This window comes from Zosterops lateralis (assembly GCF_965231275.1).
Source record: "Zosterops lateralis genome assembly, chromosome: 13".
NCBI classification, from domain to species: Eukaryota; Metazoa; Chordata; class Aves; order Passeriformes; family Zosteropidae; genus Zosterops; species Zosterops lateralis.
In genome coordinates, this window is record NC_139773.1 from 5,405,239 (window position 1) to 5,431,954 (window position 26,716).

Below are 26,716 nucleotides of genomic sequence, written 5' to 3' on the forward strand. Positions count from 1 at the left end.
TTCTCCCTCATGCTGAGGTGAAACTTGTGTTTCAGTTTATGGCCATTGCTCCTCGTCCTGTCGCTGGGCACCCCCGAGGAGTGTGGCACGGCGGGGTGGCACGGAGCCCGGCCCCCGCTCCGGAGCGGATAGCGGACGGGTCAGTGCGGGCCCCGCTCTGTGGGGCCGGGCCGCCCCCGCTCCGGAGCGGATAGCGGACAGGTCAGCGCGGGCCCCGCTCTGTGGGGCCGGGCCGCCCCCGCTCCGGAGCGGATAGCGGACAGGTCAGCGCGGGCCCCGCTCTGTGGGGCCGGGGCGGGCCGTGAGGCGGGCGCTATGCGCCATGCAGGTTCCCGGGCGGGCGGGCGCTGGCGCAGGCAGGTTCCCGGGCGGGCCCGCCGCGGTGTGCGGCGCTCGGCGGCCACACAAAAGAGCGGCTGCGGCTGCGGCTGCCCCGCTGCCCGGACCGGCCCCGCCGCGGCACCGCGGTAAGGACCGGGGGCGCAGGGCGGGGGGCTGACCGACCGACCCACCGACCGACTGACTGACCGGGGTCGTGGCGGGCAGCGGCGGCTCGGTCGGGGGTGGGGCGGCAGCATCCCGCGGGTCCCCTCAGGGGAGCGGGGAGCCCCGGGCGCGCCCTCACCCCGCACCAGCACGGACGGGGCTCCCCTCGGACCGGGGCTGGGGCTGCTCTCCCCGCGAGTGGCTGCCCCCAGCCCCATCCCATACTCATCTTCATCCCCATCCTCATCCCTGTCCTCATCCCCATCCCTATCCCCATCCTCTGGCAGCCGAGCTGCCCGCAGGCGGCCGGGAGCGGGGCTGCCGGGGCTGCCCTGCGGCATGGCGGAGCTCGGCGCTGCCGCGATCCGGGTGCTCCGGGGGCTGCCGCCGGTCCCCGCTGTACCCGGAGAGGCGCCGCCACCGCCCCGCGCCAGGCCAGGGAGAACCGGGCGATCCCCGGGCCGGGCTGCGGCTCCCCCCGGCTCCCCGGGCCGGGCTGCGGCTCCCCCCGGCTCCCCGGGCCGGGCTGCGGCTCCCCCCGGCTCCCCGCACGGTGCGAGCCCCCAGCCGGCCCGGGCGCCTCAGCCCCGCCGTGTGCCGGACGGCGCTCCGGGTAACGCGGGACCGGCCGTGCGGCATCCGCATCGTGCCGGCGGTCTGTGCGAGGGCGGGAGCCTTAAGTCCGTTTGTCTTAATAAGAGTGAAAAGAAATGCGAGAGCAGCCCTCCTGTAATGCGAGCCCTCCGCTCGGAGTTTGTATGTGGTTCTGATTTCATGCCTCCGCTGTGGCAAAGGGATGGAGCCTTTGATCTGCTCTTTTCCCGTTCCCTTCAGCGTGAGATCTGGAGGGAAAAGGGTGCTCAATTAGCAATACCTGATTTTTTGTTGGGATAAACAGCATGAGATATTATAGCATGGTCTGTTTGCCTCTTATTGAACAGTTTTTTTGAATATGTGTGTGTGGTGCCTTGTATTGCCATAACAAAAGGGATGGGGGTGGGGGAAAGGAAGGGAATACTGCATTTAGAGCTGCATCTTGGAAAGTCAAAGGCTGCCTTATTTTGCCTCAAGTAGCAATCCGTGCTTTCAGATTTACATACTTTGCATCCTCAGTGTCGTTTTGGTGGTTGTTGCATGTTAGTGAGGACATAGAAGAAAAGAAATTTAAATAAAGACAAGAGATCATACAACGTGCATAGTACAGAGATAATGTGCATTGCAGTGATGTTTAAGAAAAGTCTGAAATTATTGTGACCAGTTTGAAAAATGCAAGTAGTGTTTTCAGTTGCATTACCTGGCCAAGGCCACCGTATAATCTCCCAGGAGGAGCTGGGAAATCTGTTTGCAGAAAAGGTATTTATCTGTTATGCCTGTAGCCCAAGGCTCCCTCATTACTTGATGAGTAGAACTGGAAAAGAGAAACAACTACTGTCATAGTTTTTTTGTGGTTCTGTGTAAGCCACAGTGTTTCCAATATAACATAACTTTAAAGGGGAGGAATTCTAGTTTAAGTCCTTATTGTCACGTAAGATAAAATACAGTATGTGCAGGTTATGTGTTTGAGAAGCAAAAGATTGACATTTATGTTAAAGCTTAAGATGGCAATTTATCATTGTATCGTCACGGTTCTTCTCCATATGGGACAGACAAGAGGAAAGAGCTTTTCTTTGATATGTTGTTCTGCAAGAGCAGAACTGCTAAAGTCGAATCCACTGTCCTTAGTCCACTTGGGGCTCACAGGATTCATGCTGCAGAGCTGTCCTTAGAAACCGTGATTGTCAGAGTTTCTAAATTCTCTGATAGTTTAGCCCTTATCTGCGCTTGGAAATATCTGAAGCTATTTTTAAAAAATGTATCAGCAGCTACATTATTGCTCCCTCTTGATCCTCTGATAGTAAAGGAAAAGTGTTCTTGCAAATGCCATAGATGCTCAGCTCTTTTGGTCAAAGTATTACAGTTCTAAGGAGAAATCTCAAAAAGCGTGTTTTGTGCAGTTACTTGATTAATTCCAGTTCATGCTGGGGACTGGACATGAATTTAAATGAGCTAGGTCTTTAAAAAGTGACCTTTGCTTAAGGCTGTGAACACGAGAAACCACTTCAAGAAGCATAATTTTACCATCTCTCCAGCTGTTCTGATAAGAATATTTGCTAAGAAATAATTTGTGAAAATACCATGGTTTAACCATCTTTCAGTTAATATTCCTGTGCTGAGGGTGGAAAAATTAGAGAAAGTGACCTGTTCCAAGCTCACAGAGAGATATATGGAGGATTCTGGTTTTGTTCAGAACAAATCTTAATTGTAGCCTTTGAACACATCTGGGTTTAGGTGCTTCTGGAGACTTTTTACATCTGTTTTCCTTGTAATCTGTGTTTAAATAAACAAGGCAATTATTTCATGCTTTAAACACTGCAGTGGTAGAGGCTGAGGAGCAGCCCTGCCAAAAAAGCCCAGAGGTCCTGGTGAACAGCAAACTGGCCATGAACCAGCCACATCCCCTGGCAACAAAGATAGCCAGGAGCATCCTGGTCTGTGTGAACAGCAGTGCAGCCAGGACATTGAGGGAAGGGATAATTCCCTTCTGCTCAGCACCCAGGAGGTCACATTTATAACTCTGTGTCCAGTTTTGGTCTCCCCAGTTGAAGGAAGTTATTAAAGACCCGGGGTTCTGCAAGGCCACTGAAGTGGTTGGGGCTGGAGGCCGAGCTCTGAGCAGGGGCTGAGGGAGTGGGGCTTGCTCAGCCTGCAGAAAGGGAGGCCATGGGGGGACCTAAAGCAGCCTTCCAGTCCTTAGAGAGAGTTCCCCAGGGAACTGGAGCCGGATTCAACACAGTGGCATGTCCCAAAGAATGAGAGACAAAAGGCATATGTTGAAACAAGGGTTCAGACTGCATAGGAGCAAAATACTTTGCCCCACAAGGACAACCATACATGGAGACAGGTAGCCCAGAGAGATTGTTTGGTCTCTGTTCTTGACGGTTTTAAAGGCCAGACTGGATAATTCCCTCAGCAAACTGATCAGGGCTGACTGATGACCTTGGCTTGAGCAGAATGTTGGACAAGAGATCTCTGACATTCTTAACAACCTGAAGTGTTATAATCTTGTTAGTGCTTATCTGTACATGACACAAGAAGCAGACATGTTTCCAGATGTCAGATTTTTTTAAGCAAGATTTAGAGTTTTCATTCTAGGAGTAATCCACGCATCTCAGCAAAGATGGAATACAGTATCAGTATGATACATTAACCTCTATTACCTGTGAAACAGTACATTACATTAATACAAACTAATAACTTATTATAAACCTCCCAAAGAAGAGATACTTGCTTGAAATAAACCGAAAGAAATGCATACTACTTGCAAGCCAGAGCTTTTACTAGGACTTATCTTTTGGCACTACTATAAGGCAATTAAAGCCTTGCAACGTTTGTGCAAGAGATGTAATGGTAGTTGTTACATCTAGAGAAAATAAAGCACTGCAGTCACATGAGCTTCACAAGTTCAGAGGAAGCACTGAAAGCAGAATCAGAATGCATTGGTTTTTAGACACAAAATTTGCAGTTGCTCAGTCAAATGCTCATTATTGCAAATGCTTTTAGTCTACTGGTAAGAGTATTACATGCATGATTTTTTTTTTCCTGAGGACCCATGAGAGCTGCATGAAAAGCAGCTCAAGATAGCACCATGTGATTGGGGAAGTGTGTAGTGCTTTAGGCTTTTGCTGTCTGCAGGAGCTGAACATGCACCACTTAAGCTTTGTCGTGGGATCCATGAGAAGAGGACTTCCATTTGAATTCTCAGTTTTGTCTGAACTTAGGTCTTATCTTGGCTAACAATACTATATTTTGGAAGGAAGGCCTTGCACAACTGGTAAAAAATGTATGGATTGAGCTGTTTGTTTCTGATGCTGGTAGGTAAATGCACTGTCACTTGAGTACATGACATTCCTTTCCGTTTTTGTTGCAGTACTTACTGTGTTCATTCATATGCTGCAACAGAGGAAGGTGATTTTGGGCTTCAAGAGGAGTAAGTTAGAGCTGAGCAAAGACTGGTATGGAGAACTCTGGGATTAATAGGTACTTCCACCTAAATTAAAGAGGAAGAACTAGAAGCCCTGTAGGTAGGGATGACAAGGAAAAAAATGTCATTGTTCTCAGATAACAAGGTTATGTGAAATACTGCTGGAGATGCATACTCTGAAGTATACTGATGCATGAAGGGACCATTTTCTTTTGAAACAGAAGGAAATGAAGAGGAAAGGAAAGTTGGCAAAAAGGTATCCAAAAACTGTCAGTTATAACCAATATGAGGTTTGCAGTCTAGATGAGGATTTTCAAATAGTATTTCTGCAATGCAGACATCCACTGATACCAAACCAGGCTTCCAGTGGAAGTTTCATCAGGAGTATCTTGGGATAGTTGTCTGGTTTGAATTATTAAGATGAAGTTTCCTTCAGAAAATAGTCCTCCTAGTTACAGGCTTGATAATGAAGATTCAGCCACATAGAAATTTGTTATTGATTTATTACTTAAAAGGCAGATTGAATATTTCCATTCTATTAATTGAATGGAGTTTTTGAACTTTGTTTTGTGCATTGACATTAGGAATATTTTTGAGCATATCACCAATTTGCATTATTTCCAGATTGCTGACATTCCCTTTACTTTCTGAGAGATCCTCTGCACAGATGCACTTCTCAGCTACAGCCTTTGCCTAAGCTCCTCTTCCCAAGTCAATTGTTCAGAAACTCTGATCATTTTTGAGGAGTGAAATCCTTTTTATTTCTGAAGTATTCTCCAAGAGAGGCCTGACCTAGCAAGCTTTTCTTGTGTATGTATTCTACCTTTGTGTTAAGGGTTCACAGGATCTGACCCTTGAAGATTTAGTGTAAGATTTATTTTATTTATTAATTTAAAGAAGATTAAGTGTAAGACAGAAAGATTTAGAAGTCTTTCACCTGAATACAGAGGTCAGATTTAGCTAAGAATACATAATGTGGTCATAGGAGGCACGTTTACTTCTTTCTATCTCAAATATACAAAACCAGCAGCAAACAGCTCCCAAGCCAACTAACAGTTTTGTAACACTGGCCATGAGGGTTCTGGTGGGGGTGAAGGCTTAGATTTGACCACTGGAGTCCCAAATGCCAAGGGATGCAATGTAACATGGGAACATGTTCCATAGGGACAGCCCTGATCTAAGCAGGATTGTAAGAACCTCCCAGAAGGAGTGGCTGTGTTTGGCACTCAGTGTTCAGGTTCAGTGAAGTAGCTGATCTTTAGGTGAAGAATAATAAAGGAAATAATATTCCCACAATGCCATCCACATCTTTACTGCCTTCATCCACTATCCAGAATCAAAGGTGCTTGGGTGGACACTCTGTCACCCAGTGTGTCCTTCAAGATCAGAAGTGTTAGTTTACTTTGCCTTTCCCTGCTCCAGCAACATGGTAATATATGCCTGAGTTATTGGATGGACTGAGGAGAATGAGTGTTGCACAGACCAGATTCTGTTCTAGAATGACATAGGATTTTAATTTTTTTATCCCAATTGCCAAGAGTGAAATGGCATTAATAAATTGATGTTACTCTCAGGAATCACTGATACAAGCTATCACAAAAAATTATTTCAGTGCAAGGGCAAGTGCACCCTTTTTGGTTTCGTCAAATCTTAAAATAGGTCTCAAAACTCATACTCTGAAAGCTGAGAGATGCCTTTTCAACACATCAGGGGGAGTGAATGGAGATGGAATTGCTTGTTTCTCATGCAGAAGCAAGATTGGTTCAGAGCTTCAGAGCTGCTATTCTCCTCAAATCCATACCAAATCTCTCTCCTGGGAATGAAACCTTGCATTAAGCACTGTTACTAAACATATCTTTTCTTTTTTTCCTTTTTTTTTTTTTTTTTTTTTTTTTTTTTCTGTTGTTCTTCTAATCTGCAGCTTTTGTGTCTGGTAAGGATGCACATTCTGACTGGTGCCAGGTTTCACAGGGTTGCTGTGCTATCTTGAGTTTCAAAGACCACTACAGCTACTAAAAGATGAAAAATCATGCAGGCAGTTAAACAAAGAACAGAAATATTTCTGCTCTTATAAAATGATCCAGTATAGGAAAGAAGCAGACTTGCATGGTTCCAGATTCTTACTATGCAGCATAGCACGTTGTTGCCATGCTACCAGATTGCTTGCCTTGATATTTAAATTTGCCCTTAGATTTGTATTTTAAAAGAATGAACTGTTAACAGTATGTTAAAATATAAAATAACCTGACAAGACATAAGCCTCATCACCAATTTGTTCATGGTCTTTTGGCCTCTACATGTTTTAATTTTCTTTCCAAAAATAAAGCACCACCATCACAACAAATCTAAGATATGCATGAACCAATGAAATATGGAAAAATTTTGTTTGGGAGTGTGATAAAGGTTTATATCAAAGGAGGAATATTGATTATAGTTTCCATACTGAAAAAAACATGCATCTTGCCTGCCTTACTAAGTGCCTCTGGCCATCTTCTGTCCTCTCCAATTTAACATGACAAAGGGAAATCAGAGTATGATGATGTTTTCTTGTTATTGATGTATTATGGAGGAAAAAGGAACATTATTCCTATATATGTGTGAGTGCAGATATATATAAAATGTCCTTTAGGCACAAAATCTTGTGCTACTGGAAGACAACTCTTGATTAGAGATAATGCAGCTTTAAAAAGAAACTTATCCCTGTGATATTCTTAGCCAGTCAATCAGTGTGGCTTTAATTATGTAGAAGTATTTGACATGTTATGGCCCAGGAGATAAGAGCTGTTGCATACTAGATGAATGAAAGGGAAGGAATTCTGTTGGTGACTAGAAATTCCATGCTCAGTGCTGCATTAGGGACATAAAATGAGCACTGGAAGGGAATGCTTCCTAGTTAATAGTGATCCGCATTGTATTGCTGATTCCAGGATTATGAAGGTTGTTGGTGGCAGAATTTTTCATTTCTGGTTAATGACTACTTGCTTTATTGATGGAAGAGTTGCCATGAAAATGTGTAGTTTCAGGAATCTGCCTTTAAGTCAGTTGTGTTGGTGGGAATTGTTTTGTTTGCTTGGGGTTTAGTTTGGTTGTTTGGCTTTTGTGTGGTTTTTAAAAAATAATTAAGGGGTTTTCTTTATATTTTCAGTGGTAGGTGGAAATCTCAGTTTTCAACAAGTAAAAAGTATCTGTCGTGATACTGGTTGTTTTCAGTACTTGGGAAGAGACCACCTTGAAGTTTTTCCACATTGATTCCACACCTATCTGCAGTGATAATAAGAGATCTGTCCAGCATGTGTTTAATTTGGTATTTGTCCTCCATTTATTATTCAATTTGTATGCATTATAACTGACCCACCAACTAACAGATAATGATTTGGAGGGAAAATGGAGGGGAATTATATATTACAGCACTACTATACCTTTGCAACAGTATTATTTTCCTTCCTGTGTGTATGTCTATATTTGTTTTTTAAACTTTTTAGTCACAATTCAGTAAAATGCCTGTCTTATTCTTGAGCCAACATTGATTAAACTTAAATCTGTTAACATTTTTTTAGTGTCAGGACTCTTATGATATTTCATGGTTTAGTTTAGGCTCCAGCTGTTGGTGTGTGAGAATCACAGCTTTGAGCTTATCCTCAGACAGGCTCCTGGAGTGAAGAAACTATGAGTGTGTACTTTAAACATTTGTGGACTATATGACACCTTTAATTCAGGAGTTCTTGTGATTTGCAGTGCTACAGCAATTGTAGTAGAAACAAGTTCTTTAATATTAACCAGCATCTGTTTGAATGAACTAAGCTCAAGTTACCAGTTTTCTTTCTGGTACTTAACATTGTTATAACCACTCATGATAAATACAAACAAGCCAAATGTCATCCAGAATTTCTGAACCAGCTGTTTTATCAGTGAACAGTCCATGGTGTTACATACTTTCCTCTAGTCAATGATATTCCTATTTAAAGTAGTAATTAAGTAGTGTAGTAACCTGCTACAGTATTGGTAAATCCCACTGGAAGGTTAGGAGGCAAAAGCTGTTTATTACTGCTCCAAGTTTCCCACCCTCCCCATGCCTTGGCACAGTGAGTCTTGTTCCTTGCCAGGGTGAAATCCACATTGTCTTTAAGGCGTTGTCTCTGTCCTCAGCAGGTAAAGTCATGACTAACTGTGGCTGCCAGCTGAGGCTGACCCTCACTGAGTGGTTGTTGCAGCACGTTGATGACACTGACACACTGACTGTCACCTCCCCAGGCTGACCCTGTGGCAGTCCTTGCCCCTCCTTCCTCCAGCCTGGGAGGCTCAGCAGGATGATTCCTGTGCCTGAGCTGCATGCCAGGCTCCTTGTCCAGGGTCATCCCGAGGGACCCTCAAGCATTGTAAGGACAAGAAATAGGGGAAATTCAAACAGACATTCCTAAATAGTAAAGTTTGAAGTTTACCATACATGTGGAACTTAACCAAACACCATAGTAGCATCCTGAATGAAATGGAGGTGATTGGAAAATAAAGATAAAAATCTGTTGTAGTGGAGCCTAGTCCTAGTGTCTAGGACCCCTTGGTGGAAGGCATTTAGAAGACAGCAATAGACTGTCTTTGCTCAAAAGACTGACCTGTCTAAATAGACTTCCCAGTTTGGTGTCTTCTGTTTAAATTAATCTGACAGAGGAAAAGAATAGTGTCAAAAAGTGGTACCAGGCCAATATGACCTTATATTATGGTAGTAAAAGATTGTGAAACACTGGATTTAATCAATAACACACAGGCCAAACATTTACTGAAAACCTGAATTATAGGTGTCTGTAATTATCAGCGAATATAACTTAAATGTACCTAACTGGAAAAATCTTAATTTGGTGCTGCTATTTAGTTGAAATTTGCTGTTAACCTTCTTTCTGGGTTAAACTATAGAGATAAAAATAATTACCTTTGTAGATTAACATAGTAAGTATTTTCCCTATGTAAATATGAATAGCATGTGGATAAAAAGTTCTCTGCTCTGGAGACTATAAAAGGATGGCTTTGCAGTTATTACACAATTTTCATTGCTGTTTTCTTTACTAGTACTGTGTCACTGGGGGTGGGAGTGGGGGTGTGTTTGATTTTTAAGCAAACTCCCCAAAGTCTGCTTTATTCATTTTTGCTTTATTCAGCTGCAGACTTACGGATTTTTAAGCTCTTTGTGTCAGGAATGTCTGCAGAATACTTAACATGATGAAATCTTGGTTAATGGACTTTTCCACAATACACATAATTTAGGATTTATTTGCCCCCAGTTTAAAGTTGTTGCTGTAGCAAATACAAGATGAAGAATTAAATGGAAAAGAATATATAATGTGGCTGTTCAGGGTTTGCATCTGGTAACTGGGCTGATATCAGGAGGCACAAAAGTTGATTATACCCTTGCAATGCTAGACTACATAGGATGGTACAAATTTGGATCCTGCAGGGAAGCCTTCTAGGAGCCTGTCAATCCATGGGGAGAGCCCAGGAGAGGTGCACACAGTGTTAGGTAGTTGTTATTTTACAGTGTGGACAATTTCTGTTATTAAGGCACTGTGACATATCTTTAAGTGGCTGGAGGTTGACCTTTGATTTGAACTGGGTGCAGCTCAAGCATCTTTCAGGACTTCAGTTTCAGTAGGAGCTGGAGCCTTCCCTGCAGTGCTCCTGTCCCTGGGAATGTCCCACAGCCCCAGCAGGACTGTGGCTGCCTTTGCTGCAACACGGGAACTTCTGCTTGCCACCAGGACACTGCCATGGCGTGGTTGTTCAGTTAATTCCGTTGTTGTTGATGATAATTAAGCTCAGAAAGGTGGAACAGAGTTGACCTAATAATAGAAAAATAGAATTAGTCTATGTTTGAATTTCCCAATGAGCACAACAGTTCTATAATTAATAGTTTCTAAGGATCGTATTCTGCCAGCCATTACACTTTGTCATATTACCTATGTATTTATGCAACTGTAGACATTACTTTAAACCAGATATCAAAATTTATATACCTATTGCCTTGAGCATCAGTTGAAGACAAACCAGTCTATTTATGAACAATGAAATTACTGAATAAATCAGCAAGACTTGTACTGCCATTTACATCTTGCCTCAGTAGCTACTTAGTGCGTGTTTAGTGATGAGAGAGGCAGAGTTCTGAATTGGAAAATTCATGGATAACTACAAAATAGACTGGACCACAATGTACCAATGTGATGCCTCAGTGATTTTTCAACTGTTTCATCTTTAAAGGAAAAATGTTAATTCTTGAAAGTCTTAGCCAAGTGTATAGGTACATTTACTGAGGACCTAGGAAATGCATGTTTATTTAAATACATTATGCAAAATTTTCTCTTATAACAAATGAAATAAAATGCTGGGGAAATTCTTGTTTTCACACTAGCTTTTTAATATATCTATTTCTAAAGATATTAGAACATTAGAGAATATTATTTCATTAATATTCCCCTAGTCTTTTGCTAGTCAATGTGTCAGGTGTGGAGCATGAGGCTTCTTGTGTGTAGTGTCTTCCATACTGCTGCCCAGCTATAACCTTGGGCTACAGCAACCTTGCACTGCAGGATTAGTGCCTTTTCTCCAACAGATCTGCTCCATAGAGGTTTTTTTTCTGTGTAATGCCATTATTTTACATGCTGCAGTTAAGCCAGCTGCAGTCAAAACTTAATCTCTTGTTTAGGCCAAATGTAGATCTAATTAACCCTGCTGACACTGCATCTTGTTCAATCACAGAGTACACTCCCTCCAAGAGAATGGCTGAAGTTGTATTAATAATTTTTAGAATATTGTCTAACACTGAGTTTTCCGTGTTCTCCCAGTTCTGTGCTGCACTTTTGTCTGCTTAGTCTGTCAGTTACTGATAGGGAAACTCTATGTACCTGTGTGTGAAGAAAAGGGAAAAAAATCAGCTCCAAATGCATGCCAAGCTCTCCACATGGTTGGGATTTTGACAGGCCACTAGAACTCTCAATGTTCCCATCTCTGGCAGAGCACAGGATGGCAGAGAAGACAAAGAAGAGATAGGCAGCTATCATCTCCTGTGCTTTCATGAAGTTAATGAGCATGGAGGAGTGACATGCACACAGTCCAAGATTATTCAAGGGACTAAAAAAATACAAATAGCATAGGATCAGCTGCCAAAAGCTCGTGCCCATCTCTTTTATCATTTCTGCTGGAATATTTCTGTTTACTCTAATTTTCATAATGACAATATTTCAGCTTTATCAGACACATGTAGAGAGTAGCATCTCCTGTCTTATTTAAAACAGTTGTTCTTCCCTGTAATGACTTGGCAAAAATGAGATGAACATTCAGTTACCATCATGAAGGTCCAATGGAAAATGAATGCTTCCTAAGACCTTCAGCAGGCTGATATGCAAGGGAAATTATGCTCAGAAGTGATTAATTTATGGGGTATCATCTCCCAGAATCAGGCTTGTATCCTACAGATTCTGTTGGGGTTACAAAATCACATAAAATCAAGATGCTTTTTTCCCAAATGTGGTCAGAGACTTTAAGAAATTTTCAGTCCCTTGATTTTGTTACCAGACCCACTCAAGATAGGGAATAAACTTAAGGGGTGAACAAAGGGATTGCTTTGTTCCCCTGCTTTGTCTGGTGAAGCTCAGTTCTTCAGTTTTCAACAACTTCTCCAACTAGACAAGATCCACACGCCTCTCTTCTCCTTTACAAGCCATTAGGATCTAATGGGATAAGACTTGTGCATCAGAGCCTAGGCAGCTAATGATGCCTCACTTCCTGGCTGAAGTGGAGCTCCATTAAAGTGGAGCAATTTAAACAACACAGTTAATACCTAAGCACAGAAAAGTCTGTTAAATCAAGAATTTCACTTGAATTTTGCCTGCAGATTTCTTGAAAAGGGTTTTTCCACCTTTACTGAAAAACTTTTTCAAAGTAGAGGGTAGACAGTTGAGATAGCCAAAGTCACATTTTTTTCAAAGAATCCTTTAGCTGCTAGCTAATTGCATATTTTATTTAATCTCAGATGAATGTTGTTTGTACTTTATGTAGCATCAGAAAAGAAATGAAACTTTGAAATCTTCTGTTTAGGCAATGAAGATATTGAGGGGGAAAAGAAGGAAAAAAATCAGCTCAGTTCTCCAAAATAAAAGGACACTGTCTTTGGTATTGCAATTTCACAGATAGAAATCTGCATAGACTAGTCTGTTTATCTGCTCAAAGCTCTTTACATAACTGGCACTTTGTCATCTTCTGTCTATAAATTATAGGCAGTCATTGCTGGAGTGTCTGAGTAACCAAGCATAGGGTTTGCTGCTTTGCATATAAATGGAGCTACAGTCCTGGATCTGTGTGAACATAAATCCAGACATGAAGACATTCTTGCTCTTCAACTGGATACCAGAAAACCCCCACCCTTAATGCCACACGTCTGTGGGTGCAGATAACCTCTTTGGTTCCTTTAAAATGGAAGGATGGAAATTGATTTGGGAGAAAGATGTGAGTGCATAAATCACATCAAACCAAATAGGGATTGTTACATGAAATGGGCAAATCAAGTAACAAATTTTATGTCAAGTGTTTTTCACTGACCTGGTGAAGAGAAGACTTTTTTCAAATGTTATTCTTTGCATTAGTAATACAATAGTAAAGACAGTTTAACATCTCAGAAAACTCAGTCTGGATCAACCCAATTTACATCTTTCCTGGCATGACACTACAGTAACATCTGGAAATGATCCTTAAATAGAACAGGAAATAGGTTTTATCTAAATACTCACCTTACTAATTAACTCTTCCTGATAGAGTTATAAGATCCTAATCTTTCAGTATACAGAGCATGTTACAGCTGGAAGATTTAAACATCTGTGTAAGGCTTGGTACTTTTTTGGAAAACAAAATATCTGTCTGTACAACCAAAAAACCAAGCTGCAGAGAACAAGACTTCAAAGGAATCACATAATTCTAAATGTAAAACTCCACCTACCCCAACTGAGGATAAACAATGATATCATTACTTAAATTATACTGGTTACTGTGGATGATCCATCCATAGCTGATTGCTTCTTTTTAAATTAAATAATTTGCATTGCAAACTGTAGGATGGTAGGCTATTTTTTTCAACCAAATCAGGTCAATTCCACCCAGGTCCTCTATATCCAACAATCCGATAGTGAAGAGCATTTTGAATACCCTGTTTTTTATCTTTTGTTTGCTTAAATTATTTTCTATTGAGCATAAAGGACAGATATTTTTGTAAGTTCACTGTTGGGTTTCACAGATGTATGTTTAAGGAGATTATTTATGCTTTAGGATTTAGCATCTACCAACATGCTGTTCATTTGCCTGATATCATTGGGGACTAGTTCTTTCATTTGCAATTTATAAATCCTCATCTTCAGACTTTGGTTTTCAGATTGCTGGATGTTTGGAACATCCAGCAGTTTTTAATTTAATGAATTTTATCTCAAATGAACTAACAATGTTTATTCAACCGACATGATATATAGTAGTTCCAGGATTTTGTTTTGAAATTTAAGTAGAATAGGTAATGCTAACCTGGTACATTGTTGGGGAGTCACCTTGGGAGCCCTCCCTTAGTTTGATGCATGTTTGATGAAGAATGCTGTTTTCTTGTGTCCTTTACTGATAAATTTGGTGATTAACTTTCCAAAAGGACAACAGCAGAAGCTCAAAGCCCATATCCTATGTTTTTTTCCTTCCAAAACCATTGCATCTGGAATAAAGAAGTCAAACTTTTGCTCTGTGTGCCTTATAAGACCCTCGGTCTTTGCAAAGGTGGTAAACAAAGATGTGGCTGAGTCTCATGTCAGGTTTGTCTCATGATACCTCAGACAAATGCCTGTAAATGTGTCTGCAGTGGCTCATATAGAGTCTTACACTCCATGCAGACCAACTATTCATATTCCTGCAGGAGCAGCTCCATACACTATGTTTGATAAATAAGTCCTTTATTCCCAATAGAAGTCTAGATCTTGAGATTGTACCAGTTTCCAATCCTGTTGTACCAGGGACAGAACTGCTGGGTCCAGGGAGAGCAGGAGCTCTCGGGCATTTGCTGTGCAGTAAATGATAACCTGCTCATAAAGCAGGATGCTTGAAACATTAAAATGTGAGAACAGAAGGTGACATCAAAATGAGAGCCTTGCTCGAAATGCCTGAGTTAGCTGAATCTCTATGCTGCTTTCCAATATGTTGCCTATTCTTTTATAATTAAAGCTTGAAATTATTTTTATATGGTGCAGTGATTGACTTCAGAATGAGGAATTTAAAAAATCCCTATGAGAGAAAGCTTCATAATAATTAATATTATTATGCTAGAAATTTGAAAATAATCCTTTTTCTTTCTCAGTGGTTTTCATCCTGTTCTTGGCAAGCATTTTCCTATGCTGTGTTTCTTTTGCTATGAGAGCCATTCTGGATTGCTGGTAGGCTCACAACTCAGGCAGTTTGTGTTCAAATGACCAAATGCCTTGATTTGATAATTCTGAGCTGGGATGCTGTGAGCTTTCAAAATGCAGTCTAGCATTTTACAGAGGCCTGCAGGCCCCACTATAGTCTTACCAAGAGCTCATCCTGTATTCAGTTTTCTTTGGACTGTGTAAAACCAACAGAGGACAGAATTTCCCCATTGAACTTTTATTATGTTTTTAGAGCTACTAAATAAAAACTGAATATCCAGTTATACTGTAATTTTGTAATATAATGCATCTTAAGCATGTTTTGGTACTACTAAGTACCACCAGATTATTAGTACTTTATGGAACTTTCTTCTGCCATTTAAAAATTAATACTTTGTCTTCTCTGATATTCAAAGACTAGAAAAAATGCAGATAAACCAGGAAGAAGACTATGGAAGAGGCAAACAGTTGTGTATCAATTCCGCACCTGTGCAAAGGTCATTTTCATGCACTAGAAAGCTGAAAAGCCCTGCAAGATAAAGCCTGCAGCATGTAAGGAATGTTGAAACAGGAAAGGCCAGAAGCAGAACCTCTGGATCCATCTGCTGTCCTCATGCGTGTAAGGGGAAGCTTGAGCAGATAATGCAGAGTAACTGGGGAAAAAATCACTTCACTTCCAGAACTGGCAAATTTCCCCATTACACAACACACGTACAGTGCTATACTCTGACAACATCATCTGACCTTCAAAAAGTCAGTGTTCTTCACAAACCCCCAAAAAGTCTTCTTTGCATGGAAAGGATCTTGATTTTTTTTCATTTAAAACAATAATTCATTATTCCATGCAATGTCCATGTTTAATTTTTTATATCTCAGTGGTGTTTGCTACAATTGCTGATGCAGATTTCTATTGTTTTCATATAGTTGCAGCTGATTCTGACTAGATTTACTCTTGTTTTGTTTCATACTAAAGCTTTCAATGGGATCTGTTCATGAGGCATCTTGTACTACACACAGAAGTACCCCAGGGCATTGTATAAATTAATATTCCAGCCATGAATGTAGCTAGTAGTTAATTTATCATTTGGCAGTGAGAAACAAGAGACTGGATTACTGATTAATTGTAATGAAGCTGAACAGGATGCTCACGTGTATGCTGAAGCAGACTATTATTGTGCTAGTGACAGCCTTTGCAACAGGCAACCTGTTTTAGTAGTGTTAAGTCTAGCAGTTTAAGAAATAAATAAGAACAGTGGTAAAGAGTAGCAGTATTTTTAGTTTAGCTAATTAAAATTTTATGACTGGCCTAGAGGATTTGAGTTTATGGTGTCTTCAGATTTGGCGTGGGGAAATAAGAGAATTCTCAAGAGTTGACTTCTGCTATAACCTGTCATATCTTATTATGCTGTTTCCAACTCTGTCTGATTTAAAACAGACTTAATATTTATTATTCACTAAAAAGAAGAGAAAAGAGAGCCCAGTCACTGCAGCCAGGAAGTACATCTGAAATAATGCTGTGGCTGCCGTGGCTGTGAGGAGCAATTGCATCCAATGATCATCCTACGAATTATTGTGTCTTGCCTCCTAGGAAGAAGCTTCAGAAAAATACCATGGGGAAATATTCATGGATTTCAATAATTACCTGATATGTAGTTATCATATGCAGTCTAGATAAACACAAGAATGTGCTCTCTTAAGCACACAGACAAAAAATGAATGTGCTCTCCTGTTGGAGAGCGTGTGTGTGTGTTCCATGGGAAGAGAGACTCTTGAGCCTTTTCACCTGGGTTTCAAACATCTCTGCCCCAACTGGAATATCTCCAGTTGGGTTTGTGAAAACATGGCTGCTCTGTATTAAAACTCCTTTAAGTTTTAGATTTTATTTTAAACCAATCATAATTTTAAAATAAAAATATAAGACTTTCCTTCCTAATGAATTCTTGTGCAGTGTCACAGGGCCATACATAGCCTGGTGTAAATGTGTCATCCTTAATTGATGTCTGCAGCAAAGACATACAGTTGTGTGAAGGACAGTGTGGCTTAGGACTGACTCTTAGCTTTGGGATGATGCATGGACATGGCCAGTAGTTAATTCTGTAAACCTCTGTCAGACATTGTGGATCTAATAGAGATGATGGCAGAAAAAACCTGACAGTCCTTTAATCCAGTTTCACTACCACCATCTTTAGCCAAGACTGTTCTTGGGGTTTTCTATCTGTGGGAGAAATATGATGAAAAATAGTGATAAAAACAGTGTATCAAATGATTTATGAATTCAGTGATTTAGGACTACTAAAGTGTAACCCTATCCAGATCAGTGCTTGGGAAAGGAGGCAGCTCTGGGCATGCACCCTGTAATCTCAGAAGGGATAAAATGCCACAGTTGATTCACAAAGCACTGTGCACATTTGGCTTATGTTTTGTCATTGTTCCACCAGTTGAGATTTACTGTGTTGATGAGTGGATTCAGACAAGGTAATTCTGCAGCCTTTAGTGTTGCTACTGCAGAAGCACCTTTGCATTTAAATGGAAAAAGTCCTTTAATGCTTCTCAGAGAGATGAGACTGGACTCCCCTGCATGACTTTGCATCTTCCTTTAAATAAACAGCTCATATATCTTTGGAGCAGGAACATTATCCATGAAGGAGTGACCATATGTCACTTCCTGCTCTTCTGACTAGCTTTCATTTACTGTAGTTTCATAGAAGACACTATTAATTACAGATTTCCTTAATGTACACTTGGATTTTACAGTAAGAATAGGAGTTAGGTACCTGCAGTGTGTGCTCCTGCTTTGGAACTTTTTTCATTTGATTTGCACATTGGTACTTTGTACTGCTGTCTTTTTGTATCCTATAATTTTCTAGTCAGTCATCCTCCTATATTAGCTTCCTAATTCCACAAAAAAAAAAAAAAAAAAAAAAAAAAAAAAAAAAAAAAAAAAAAAAAAAAAAAAGCTTTCAGACCTTAATTGACCTGTTACAAATAGATTTTAAAGACATAGCCACCTGTGTTGCTTGTTCCTGATATGGTGCTTTATACATATGCTCCATTTCTGCCTCTCTGTATTGAATTGCTCTGAGCCTCCTTCCTTAACTTCACTCAGACCTCAGCACTCCTGACAGGTGTAAAATACAGCAGTCATGTTGAGTAGAGCCTTTACCGGGTTGTTCAGCTAATTCCTCTGCATCATGTCATCATTTCAGTGCTAAAGAATTTTGAGGAAAAGGCTTAAATTCACCTGAGCTTAAATGAAAGGTGAAGAAGCACAGAAAAACAAATCTCAGATCAGGCTTGTCCTGAACAAACAAAATATGCTGCCTTGGGGCTGCAGGAGTGCAGTTGTAGTCTATCAGGCTGCCTGAAATTGGAAATAGCATTCGCATTTGCCATGCACTATAATCAAATTGGATGCAGATTTGCAGACCTGGACAACAATGACTGGATCTCATCGGTTATTTTTTCACTGCATGGAGTGTAAACAGTAGTGGTTTGGGGTATAATGCAGTGGATTTTTGCCAGTCTTTCCTTTATTATCTCTAACTAGTGACAGGCAGTGATTTTCTATGCAGAGCAGCTGCTGGTTTATTTTCTTCTAACTGCTTGCCATACCTGTGTTTCTGGATGCAAAGAAAATATTTCTCAAGATGGCAACTAGCAATTCAAGAATAGAAAATATTGGTTTTGATAGTCTGAAACCTACCTAGGTGGTAATCATCAGCCCTTTGAGCAACTTTAGAGCCTTCAAGTTTCACTGCTCATGTAGTAAAGGTGACACTATTGATACAATTAAGGGCTTTTTTTTATTACTGAAGCACTAGCATTTATTTTAAATAAGATGCTCTAGTCCTTTTTTGCAGACCTGTGAACTGTTTGTTCCCCAGACTCCTGCTTCACAGTTTATGGTGATGTATTTGGGCTGCAGCTGGAGCTGAACAGGAAGATGGAAATAAATAAGAATAGATGGCTTGTCACTATGCTTTGAAGTTGAACTGATGAAACTGAATTATCTTTGTCTAGCTTTTTAAAATTTGCAGTGACCACAGTAATATGTATCAGAGGCGAATCAGAACTTTGGAAGGGATTTTGAGAGACATCTCATAATCCTAACAGGCTAAAAAGAACTGATGATTTATGAAAATTACAGGTATTTGAGATGCTCCAGTTTAATATCTGTTCTTCTACCTAATGTTCACAGGCATCATTTACTTACTAATACTTTCATGTTGTATAGGAAGGTTTATTTCTTATTTCAGTTTATTTCTAAGAGCCCTTTGGATCACTTTGAATCCATACCCCCGGCATCACTGATATAATTGACTTTTGGAAAATATTAAGAAGACTAATTAATCTATTTTTGAATTTAATCTAAGATTAATTATATGTTGACTTTAAGTATTCTTTTCTGTACAAATTTGTGTGTGTTTTCAGCAATTCTGTTCTAAAACTGATGATGAAGGATGGATGAATTGCCCTAGGAAAAATGAATCAGGAGATCTCTAGTGCAGACAAGGCTTTGTCCACTAGACTGCTGCACTAACTCTAGGGAGGTGGAGTCCACGATTTTGAATGAAAAATACTAAGGTGAGAGTAGAATAAAGCTGGCAGGAAGTGTGACTAGCTCACTAAATGTGATGCCTAAAGAGTTAGAATAATACTGTATGTTCCAACTATGTCACTTTTAACTTCAGAGTATTTTGATTCTAAAATTAGAAATGTTCAAGTAAGAAAAGAGTTAATGGCAAAATACATACTCACCCAAATGTTTTTATGCTACTGGTATTTTTATGAATCCTCCTAGCTAATATAATAGTTATGTTATTATAAAAGCATGATATTCTTGAGAGCTTCCAGAGATTGTCTTAATGTTTTGTGTAGTGGAAAATAGCAGCTCTGTTGAGGAAATGCAACTCACTACTAGATGTGTTCTCCAGCAGTGTAACAAATATTCAAGTGTAGTAATCAGAGAAAGTAAGAGATTGATCAGGATTTGTGTACAGTTAAAAATATACATTAATTTACCATTTAGAATGGACTAAGTCAAATCAGACATTGATTTTCCTAACAATGGGCAGAATACCTATTAGGTGTTAGGAAAAGATTATTATCCCCAGCATATAATCTAGTAGACAATGTTTACTAGGGTATACAGTGTCTGCTATGGTAAAGTTCATTTCTGTTTCTTTTGTTCCTGTGTGTGTCTTACTTGGCCATACAGTGTTTTATGGCTGAGTCCCTGCTGAAATGTATCTCAAAATAATCATGGTGAAATTAAAGAAAAGACCCAACTAGGAACTGAAATTCATAAGATCTTAAAAGTATACTTTGTTTTTGTGCTCCATCTTTCAACTCCAGCAGAGTAACTGATCAAAATGAAATGTCTGCTCCTTCTGTAGGATAACTAAACGATGAGTTATCTCTTCCTGAAGCCCTCTGCTCCCCAAATTAATCATGCTAATAAACCCGTAATTTATTACCCATGATCAAATCGAGATATATTTGCACATGTGTGAGTTCCAGGTTACTCAGGACAGCTGTATAACCTCTGAAGGTGTTGGATGGTTTTTAAAGAACAATTACCACATCTTCATTATCGTTATTATCCAGTAGGCAGAGGTTTTTTTAGTCTTTTTGAGGAGTATATCCTTTGTGCATCATCTCAGCATGGCAGCATCTGTTTGTCCACTATTAATCTCCTGTTTGTAGGAGTATTTGTCCTCTGGTTTGTGGTTCCTTCGTAACTTCATGCCTCAACATGAGGATGAACAGTTCTGCCAAAATAGAGTATGGCACAGGCCCTTCTTATTCCAAAAAGGAAGTTACTCCCACCTTGACCTTTAAAATACATACTTGCTAAAGCTTTACTTGACTGTAAATGTGTGGGGTTGTTCCTCAGATCAGACCTGCTGGGAAGCCTGAAGTATTTCTGTAAATGCTTGCGTTGGAAGGCTGCTTATTCATTCAGAGTGCATCCATGGGTTTGTGGGTTAGCCTAGGAAAATTGCTGCAGTGTGGTGCAGTGGTACAGCAGCTCACTGCCACCTCTTGGCATTAATCCCAAGGGTTGACTCTTATCACAGCCAAGTTTTGCAGCACTTTTAAGCCCTACTGTGTGAAGGTCTTGAGAAAATTAACTGATCTCTAACTGTAGGTCTCAAGGACATTATAATAAAATAATGTAATAATATAAAAATGTACAGTGAAGTATAAATGGCAGCTTGTATAATTCCTATTGTACAAGAAATGCATCCCAATAAGCAGACAGAATGTGTTTGGAATGCTATGGAACCAAGTTATCACAACAAGATCAATTAGAGGTGATTGAACTCAGAAGCCCATTTAAATTACTTTAGTAATATCTTGAGTACAGCTTCTAGGAAATGTGCTTTATTAGCTGTAACTTTCTTTCACAGACTTCTAATAACTGAACAGATAATTTACTGTGTTATAAAAGACTGCATATCTTAAAGCAAAATAATTAAATAGAATATTAACTGTTGAAAAAATTCCATTTTTAACACAGCACTAGAAATTCTTTCATGTCTAACCCAAGCCACTTCTTCTTAAATTTTTAGAAGACTTCAATTTCTTATTTTAGTTGCTTAAAAACTCTTTATTTGCATGACTGCAGCAGCAATTGTAGAAGAACAGGAGGGAGACCAATATTACAAAACTTGCTGATAGATATAACTGACTTACTGAAATACAAAGAACTTTTCTTTCCTTGCTTGCTGCTGCAATAATTTCAGCTATTTTTGTCATAGAAAGTTCAGAGTTAACATCAAGTTTCTTGTAGTGTGTGATAAGAGAGAGAAGTATTTTGCTTGTAGGTGTCCTACATAACACCTTTGTAGCCCAGTTTCACCATTTTTTGAGGAGTTCTACCTCTTTGCAAGACTAGCAAGGGAAGAAAAAGAAAGAAAGAAAAAGTGTGGGTTTTTTCTCTGCAGAGATGAAGGGTTAAACAGAGCTACAAAACAAGTTGGAAAAGTTTTCTGGTCATTAGTGAGAATTTCCATCTCAGCCACGTAGGCTTGGGGCAAGTCACCTCAGACACGTTCAAACACACCTGCAGGTCCTGAAAAGTGGCTGTGACTACACCCTGTCACTGCTCAGTCCCTTCTAGCCAGGCAAGGCAGCACCCAAACACTGAAACAGCTTCAGCTCAGCATCCCTCAAGGCTGGGAGGAATCCCAGCTGGAGGTTCTGGAAGCACTCTGTGCACTGCTGTACCTCAGGGCTGGGAGGAACCCCAACAGGGAGTTCTGAAAGCACTCTGTGCACTGCTGTACCTCAGGGCTGGGAGGAATCCCAGCAGAGAGTTCTGGAGGCACTCTGTGCACTGCTGTACCTCAGGGTTGGGAGGAACCCCAGCAGGGAGTTCTGGAGGCACTCTGTCCCTCTGTGCACTGCTGTACCTCCAGCCCTGGAGCAGCTCAGAGGGTGCAGGAGGCCTGGCCAAGCTGAGATTCTGAGAACCCACTTGTGTCACTGTGGAGAGCTCCACACGGGGAGGTTATTAAACAATGGCATGGTGGTAGTTGCATGATTATTCACAAAGCACTTAGAATTTTAATGATGTCACTTACTGCAGGTGAAGTTTCTTCATGATCTTATCCAGCTTGTGCAGAAATATTTTCTGTGTTCCCCGGAACTGCGGTGCTTCCACCACCCCTCAGCAGAGATATTTTAAGAGTCTGGACTAAATCCTAAAAAAGAGGGGAAAAAATATCCAAATTGTGACATAATTCCTGATATAAGATATTAAGCTGCTAACCAAAAAGGGAACTATGCATGGAAAACTTAGATTAAAAGTACCTAATTTAATCTGCCAAAACACTTTGTCACATCAGTTTATTTTTTGTGTCATGGGGCTTTGAGCAGCCTGTTCTAGTGGAAGGTGTCCTTGTCAATGGCAGTGGGGTTGGAACAAGATGATCTTTAAAGTCCCTTCCAACCCAGGTCTATTCCTCTCTTCTTTGAGCTATGAGACCAAAATGCAGTCTTCAGATGACAGTGCTTTAGAACTGCTTTTTGATTTGAGACTTTTCATTCTGGTGGTCAAAGATCAAAACCATTGCTCTGTTCTCAAGGGTCTTTGACACTGCCAGCATGATTTTCTTCTTGAAATTGTGCTCTCTGCTCTCAGTCTTTCATGGCTGTATTGTCTTCTATGGTCCTGAATATTTTTTCAAGATGCTTTCCCAAGGAGTCTTTCTTTTCCTGTAGAAGTCTGTACAACAATGTCCATTGTTCTGTCTTATTTCCATCCATACCCTTTGTCTCAGTAATCTCATATTTAGTTGAGGGATGATTTATACTTGCACCTCTATTCCAGACATTGCCTTTGTTCAGGATTTTAGATGTTCTCTCAGTGTTCCTAAAACTGAAATATCTGACCAATACAGCTCTAAACCAGAAGTCTTTATACCCTATTTATATCCTTTCACAGCCATTGTACAAAAGAACATTTTTTTTGCCTGTCCTTCAGGCCTGCAATTAGCATCTACCTTTTCATATGCCTTCTTAAGAGTAACATACTTTTCTGTATCATATCCAAGGAAGTAATTTTCTTTTACAATTCTAATTAAGTTTTGTCTAATTTCTGTAATGCTTTCTCTGACCTTAGTGAATGCAATGTCTCTTTTCTTCTAGCCACTCAGGCTACCACTACAAAGATCATATTCTTACACCTCTCGTGTGACCACATCATCAAAGCACTGCATCCTTTTCCATTAACAGTAGTAGTAATAATAATAAATTTAAAAATGTGGTTTTTAAAGTGAAAACCTCAAAAGTTCTTTGTCTCCTATTTTATTTATTATCCAGCAACCAGCTAGAGATACAGGACTTTCATCATCCATTTTTTATTGTATCTAGTAAGCAGGTTAGGCCTCTTCCCATGCTGGTTCTTGCATGTAGGAGAAGGTGTTAAGAAACTCTCTATATCCTTCATATAAATTCAGGAAATTTTATTTTCCTCTACTACCTACCCACCCCCTGCCCCTCAAAATAAAAAGGAAAAGGCAACTGAAGTGCTAATACTGGTGCTCATTGGATTGACCTTGTATCAGTGTCTTAATGTTCTCCTTTGCAGCGGAGGCTGTTTGGCTTTTACTTGGGAGCTGAACCAAGAGCTTGGCCATGGCAAACCTGACTGTTCTGTGTTTGACTCTCCACTGCAGCTATTCTGTCTTGTACTGCATAATATGAATAGTAAACCATAGTAGACTCAGCTAATTTCCTCTGACTTGGCAAACTACCAGCACAGGGAGGAGGAATGCATAGATTCCCTATCCTTCTCTTGAGAGAGAAGAGAAGGAAGTATGATATAGCTCTTCAAATCTGGTTCAGGTCATTCTTCTCAGTTCTTATTATACTAATAATTTCTTTTGTCCAATGCAATAATGTCATTAAAACTAAATTTCTATCTTTCTCCAGTAGGAATTAGTAAAAATATTTATGGAGTATAGGAAATGATCCCACTTTCTCTAGAAGCAGCACAAATTAATTACTTTCAGGTAATACCATAGAAAAGCTATGAAATAAAAAATATATTAAAAGCAGATTCTACTCAAATTTTCAGCTTCTGTATGTACATCACGTCCATTGCCTTAAACTATTTAAATTACTTTGGAGGTATGACTGTAAGGTCTCTAGGGAGATGAATGAGAACTTCAGGAGTTAGTTAAGGCTTTTATTAGAAACATGGAAAAGAAGTAAGTTGGGCATAGAGAGTACCCGTGTTTCCTGGTGCAGGATACCCTGCTTGTTTGAAGTTTTAACACCACTGGAGAGCAGGTGAGATATCCTGAAACTGTTCTAAACTCCCAAGCAGTTTTACTACCTTCTTTCCTCCTTTCTAATTTTCCCCCCTTGAAGAGTTCAAATTTTCCCCCATATATTACTCCAAAATTATTTATTACATTCCCATCTACCTTGCTTATAGGCCTAAGTGATTTCTTGCCATTGCTCAGAAAAGGTAAGTTTCTGCTTCTATAGGGCTTCAATATAAGGACTTCAGTGTATTCACCAGTGACACAGCCATGTCAAAAGTGAGCAATTTAATATCAAATTACAAGAATTTTGTATTGTCTGTACTTGAACAGATGGTGCCCTTACTCATTTTGTGAGCATGATTTACTACCAAGCTTAAAATCATTTATTCACTCTTAGAACTGCAGCCAATATCTTACTATCTAGCTACAAGAGTTTTCACATCCATCAGCTCAACCAGTGATCCAGCTCTTGGAACATTATGTTCCTTTTGTGATGCTCCTGGGAGGACTTAAGGCCTCAGAACCAATGGATGAGTACACATTTCTTTCATTTGTGAAATAATACTATAGAGAATCATCTTAGAAAAACTCCAGGCATGATTCAACACATTAAAATGGAGCTACGTTGTAAAAAAACAGTGTAATAGAAATTACTTAAGGCCCCTTCCTATGTATATTGTAATTTCAAGTTATGTCTTCCTAGTTTATGGTTTTCTGTGATGGTGAAGTTCCTGTAAAGCTTTGGGGACATTTGAAGGAAATTACTGTGTACTTGGGGTTTTCCTGTTCTTGGGTACATTTTGTGCTCAGCTGTTTGGTCAAATTTCAGCTGAGGTGTGAAAACAAAGTTGAAGAATGAGAAAACACTGTCGAAGAATGACTGTAAAATAATACTAAAGCCTTTAAAATCTTACAGGTGGGGATTTGATAAGCATACAGTGAGAGAGGTGCCCTGAGGCAAATACATAGACAAGAGAGGCATGAAAAGTCAGCAGCTACTAATTCTACAAGCCCTGTGAATGAAGCAGGATGCTGATACTGTCTTGCACCCTCTCCCTTGCCTATACTGGCTTATCCCAATACACTCATTTTCTTTAGGATAAGGGGGCCAAAGCTGGTGGACAGGACATGCAAGTGACAGAGCACATTTCTGAAATATATCAATTTACCACTTTTAAGATACTGTAGATTCATAGAGGCCTGCAATTCAGAAGCTGTCATGATTTCTGAAGTAGATTTCGCTGTCCCAGAGAAAGTAATAGTAGCTTAAGCACTGCACTGATGTTTTTTGGTTTTTTTTGAGACACAGAACTGAAAAACTGAACTTGATTCAAAATACCTGCTTGGTTTTCATTTATTAGTTGTATTCACCTTAAAATTGTTGTGGATTTGTTTGGTTGATTATTTTGGTTTGGTCTTTTTAAGTATTTCACCTTAAAGGACTTATTACTAGCATTTCACTTTTGTTGAAATTCAAAGACATGGAAAACAGTATCATACTTCTCTATAACTCTTCTGAAAGGTTCGGGTCCTGCTTAAACAGAGGGATCTGAGAACATTTTCTTGTCTCATTTTCTGCCTGCTTGCAGTGCATCTTCCCAAAGCACATATCCTGTTGCCTTTATCTGAAATACGAGCATAGAATGGAAGCAGTTAGATACTGTTATGTTAATAGGTTGATGGAGAAGGGGAAGGATATTCTTCTTAATAAATGCTGCTTTATGAAATATGCTGAGATTAAAATTTGCCACACTAATTGGCTTGCTTTGTGAACCCATGCTTTTCTCTAATTAAGTAATGGTTTCCCAGCTGCAGTGGCTGCTTGGGGATACCAAACTGATGGGAATTTCACTGTCTGCAGTGAAATGTTGTACTACTGAAAAAAATTTGTTTGCATAGTGTAATACTGCAGCCTAGAACCGAAGCTAAAGCAGCATGGATACTTTGATCTGCAGCTATGAGATTCATTCAAATTTTATTGTGCAGAAATTTTTACTGAAGTAACACTTTGAATAAGTGTC

General features: G+C 40.0%; 1 protein-coding gene across 2 annotated transcripts in view; it reads left to right on the forward strand.

Annotated features, from left to right (window-relative positions):
* Positions 1–400: 400 nt before the first annotated feature.
* Positions 401–26,716, forward strand: part of APBA2 (amyloid beta precursor protein binding family A member 2) — an 86,669-nt gene continuing 60,353 nt past the window's right edge. For both annotated transcript variants that reach the window (XM_083870632.1, XM_083870633.1), the window contains exon 1: positions 401–467. The gene's annotated coding sequence lies outside the window, so the exon portion shown is untranslated. The remainder of the gene's footprint in view (positions 468–26,716) is intronic.